The sequence below is a fragment of the Buceros rhinoceros genome, unplaced genomic scaffold (assembly GCF_000710305.1).
Source record: "Buceros rhinoceros silvestris isolate BGI_N320 unplaced genomic scaffold, ASM71030v1 scaffold9638, whole genome shotgun sequence".
In the NCBI taxonomy this organism is placed as follows: domain Eukaryota; kingdom Metazoa; phylum Chordata; class Aves; order Bucerotiformes; family Bucerotidae; genus Buceros; species Buceros rhinoceros.
The window spans coordinates 27,981-32,900 of record NW_010427405.1 but is presented as its reverse complement, the minus strand read 5'-3'; positions in this window follow the sequence as shown (position 1 = coordinate 32,900).

The window sequence follows — 4,920 nt, the reverse complement described above, 5'->3', positions numbered from 1 at the left end:
GTGGGCCCAGTTGCTCCTGTTTTCAGCAGCTGTTTTCAAATACTGAGCGAAACTAACAGAAAAAAAACTCAGAAAAAATATGGGTTTTTTTCTCCCCCAATTTTTATTTCAACCATGCCTTTTTTTTTTTTAAATCAGTGGATTAGCTTTTGTTTGAAAGCTCCCATTGCTTCTGCAATGACACATAACACGATAAGTCAAAATACTCTTTGGAGTAGAGTAGCTTGAGTAGGTTAGAAATAATTTAAACTTACAGCTAAAGAAAATAAGCAAGAAGAGCTGGGCATCAGAAAACTACATAGATAGTGTGTTGGCATACTATAGACATAATGAGGAAGGTTTAATTAAAGGATTTTGCTGAAATAATATTGTTTTAACAAATGGCAGGCTTTTTTTCTACAGCTGCTTTCCCTTTCTCTGCCACTGTTGTGTAATAACGCTGATCTAAACCCCTCAACTCCGGCATCTGGTCTGGCAGCTGGTTCTCTCTGTAAGTCTCACCAATGAACCTCTTCAGTCCCCTTCTTTGGTGTTGTGCGTGGGCTATGGACAACCATGTCAGCATCTTCTGCTTCAGGTCTAGTATCCACAGCCAAAGTACGAGGAGCCGAAGCTCGGTGTCTGTGTAGCCCAGCAGGTAGGAGAAATAGCACACCATAGAATTACTAAAACTTTACAGAATGTTCTCAGCCTCTGGTAATGTTTTTTTAAGTGCTTTTAGTTCCTGAAGTGCGAGTTGTTATAGAAATGCCAACTATTATTGATCCATCTCAAATTGTGATTTGTGAAAAATCAAACCTCGTGGCACTTTGTTGGGGAGGAGGGATGAATCTTCCTTTTTATAGCTTTTACAGATAAAATTATCTCCAGCTCCAGTATGCTGTACATTACATTAACATTTAAAAGAACAGTGCTGTAAATGGAAAGGAAAAATATCTGGAATGCACAGTCAGAAAATGAAGCAACAATACTAAAATAAGTTCCATTTAAAGTTAAGATAAAGGGAAACAACTTCAAAAAATAGTCGGGTTTGTGACGGTATATACTCAGAAAATGACTACTCTTATGCACATTAAAAAAAACCGGACTCCTTAACAGCCTCCCACATGCCCACATACACAAAGAGATGTCTTAGAAAAAGCAGTAGCTGAGGAGACCATTAATTCTCTGAATATTGGGAAAACAGATGGCTGGGATGCTTTCCTATATAAATTCTATGAAGTTTTTAAAGAAACTCAGAGATCCATTTTCTGTCCACATTCAGCATGGCCTTTTAACACGGTGAGGAGTCATGACATTGGGCATGAATCTGTCCGAGACTCGCATTTCCAGCATCATTTCATGTATCTGCAAAGGCGTTTACAAACAGCTTAAATCTGTGTTTCCCATTAATGAAAATCACAATTAGGTAATCTTTGTTAGTGGAAATGATGTGATTATTTAAAAACTTATCTACGGCTTTTTCATATTAATCAGAGTAAGCAAGAAGGATCATTACTCATAAAGTACAAAAGGGTTTGCTTGCAATACATTAGCTTTTAAACAGTGATAACAAGCTTCCACATCTGTATCATTAGATTTTTTAAAAAGAAATATTGTTTCTTAAGTACAGAGAGGCATGAATTAGTCAATGCTTCTTTTTTTCTGCAATAAAACGCTGATTTCTCAAAACAAAAATTCTTGCTAGGAAAGCATTCCTTTCAACAAATTCCTGAAACTGAAAAATATTTGGAAAATTTTCAAAGTTATCAAAATACCTGTTCACAATGCAAAATCCACCCACTAGTGTGCAAAATCGAAGGTAGTTATAGTGGCAGTCGTAATGGATTGTTAAAATATGCCAAAGAAGCGCTTTAACTGACCTGATCTAAATTCTCCCCTGACTGATGGACAGGGCACCCAGACTGAATTCTTTCACTGTTACTCTTTTAGAAAGATGCCTCTAATGCAAGCAGCTTCTTCTGGCCTACTTACAGGGACTGAGAACTGCATCTATTGACTGTCCCTAGCAAGAGACTGAAGATTTTGCTTCCCTTTTGTGTAGCCCAGGATTGGCCTAATGTTTTCTAAATCTGAACCACATGCTATACTTTTGTCATTTTTTCCTCACAGGCAAATATAACCACAGCAAGAGAATTAATGCATAGGAAAAAAATCCATGTGTGTAACTGGAGCTTGCATTCTTTTCCTGGGGTTTGAATTGTTTCATGTCCTTATAGTTTCCTCTTTCATTTTTATTTCACCATCCTGATTCTATCAATTTAATGATCTTACTAATTCTTCAACCTTCCTGTAACTCCAACCACTTTGTTTCTTCCACTCACTTCTTTCCCTCTCCATTCCCACTCCCTACTTATTTTATCTCCATTTCTTTCATCCCCTTCTGTTTCTCCCTGTCACTGTTCTCTCTGTCTTAACTACCTGCCTTTCTTTTCCATTTACATTTCTTTCTCCATCCTCTAGTTCTAAATTTACTCCTTTCCTTATGCTCCAGCTCACATGGGTTTCCCTCCTTCCCACACCCTCCCGTACTCTTCTGCCTTGGTAAGATATAAAGCTGAATGGCAACCATCCCATTTGTTACCGTTTTGGTTTTTCCCCACTCACCCCTCTCCCCCACCCCCAATTACCACTATATGACAAGAAGAGCAAAATTAAGCTGTCCAAGTGACAAGTATCTATGTTTCACATGCTTTTCATACTACTTTTAAAAAAAATATTATCCATAGCCTTTTCCTGCCTTTCTAAATATTTGTGTCTGCCTGATAGGTGGTAACCTAACCCAGAGCTCCCAGAAAACTTGTATAATATTTGTGATTATGAAGAAAGCCTTGCAATACCTGCTGAATGTGACCAACGTGGCAAGGTCGATCTGCTTTAGCAGATAAAGCGAAACAGGCATTGCATGTTCTATTTCTTTTGATGGGTTTGATTTGATTTGCAGGCTGATGCCTGAAGGAAACTGTTTGTATCATCTGTGTTATTAACTTCCTTTTTACTGATAATTCGGGAAGGAACATTCAATTGACATGTTTTTTCGACAGTCAAAGGTACCATGGATATTACGTGCAGCAGTTTTCTGATCCTTGCCTAGATGAGAGCAGGTCACTAGGATTTCTTGGCTAACAAGATTAAAAATGAAAGCAGAAATGACACAAGCAAACTACAGTAGCAAGACTGAGTTGACCTGTGGGAATTATATCTACAGCTCATGTTAGAGGGAAGAGGAACAAGTATTTCTTCTTAAAGCATGGAAAAAGCTACCAATCCATGAACTGCGCTGCCATCGACAGCAGCGACGTGCATTCAGCCCCTCAGGATTTCACAGTGTGGCGAGCCACTTGAGAGTCACTCCCATGGTTACCATGTCATCAACCCCCCAATATGCTTTTGCACTGCTACAGCTCCAAGTAATGACTTCCCTTTCTCAATAAAATATGATTAGCCACTGAAAAGATATATTAAAAAATCTGAAGAGAGAGGGCTCCTTACTTCAGTCCTGAAAGCTTTGTTCTTCAGACCTTGACATCATTCTCCGAGTTTCTCTGAGGAAAAAGGGGAAAAACAATTTTTTTATTCACTAACTGTATGTAGGCCAGTTTAAAGAATGTATTAGGTGCCTAGTCCTATATAGAAGAATATTTACTACTAGTATTTTAAATCCTGTTTCAGACTGACTTCGGAAAGACTGTGTCAAGCATTGTTCTTGCTACATGTAAACTCATCCTTTCCAACTTCCCCTGACCGTGACATCTTGAGAACCCACATACACTATGCTTTTTCTGTTCATGTGCTTGCAGAGTTATAAAATGACGGGTAACTTAATCAATTTTTTATGCATACAGAGCTATTAATTCACCATCTTACAGTGACACATCATTGCACCTCAGGTACTGTCTAACTCAAAATCTCTCTGAAATTGGTGTGACTTTCTCTGACTGATTGCCTTTGAAACAGGACCTACACTGCTGTGACTCTCTGACTGGGCAGTAGACTGGAAAACATCCTAATGGTCACCATGTCTCTTTTATCAGCAAATAGTAGTTACATGGACCATTAATCATATATTTACATGTAGTCCCTATTCAAAGGTGCTCTGAATTTAAGACTAGAAAAACAGGAGGAGGAAGTAAGTTCTGGGAAAAGCCCAGAACCAAAGGGTGAGTGTGGCTGGGCGGCCCAAAAGTGTGCTTAGTTGTCAGAAAGGCTGAACTGCCAAACAGGTTTGTGAGAAGGGACTAGAAGATAAAAGACAGTGTAGCTGCTGGGCTGAGAAAAGTGATTTTAAAAGCAAGGAACCATCGAAACGGCACACAGCTGAGGCAGTAGGGCATGAGCGCAACAATAACAGCTTGAAAACAGGAAAGAGGGGTGAGGAGGCAGTGGGTAAAAGAAGAGGTTTTAGAGGTTTAGAAGGTTACAGAAGTTTCTAAAGTGGATGAATTTCCCATCATTCTCAGAGAACTAAGAGGATGGAGATGAGTTTTCAATCAGCCAGAGACCATGAAGTAACAACAGAGCAAGCATCCCTCTGCGAAAGTCTAGGTAAAAGCTGGAATGACTGTTTAGCAGTCATTTTGAAGCTGAGGGGGTTTTGGTGATGGGTGTTTTGAGTAACAGGCCTCTTTGTGTATAAGAATGAATACCGCAGGAAATCTACTTGATGAAAAGTGAGTGCACTTTATTTTCCATCATCTTCTCTCAAATATTGTGTTTGTCAGTTCTCCAATGCTTTGAAAACCCAAACTTGGAAAACTGATGGTGAAATAACAGGAAGCGCAGACTGAGATTGCTCCCACAGAGTGGAGGGCCTGTGGATACAAACTAGGCTCAAGCTCTCATAGGGTGTTCTTCAGCACAGTGGGTAAACTCTAGCTATGTGAAGACACATGGGAGACAAAAAAAAAAAAAAAAAAAAAA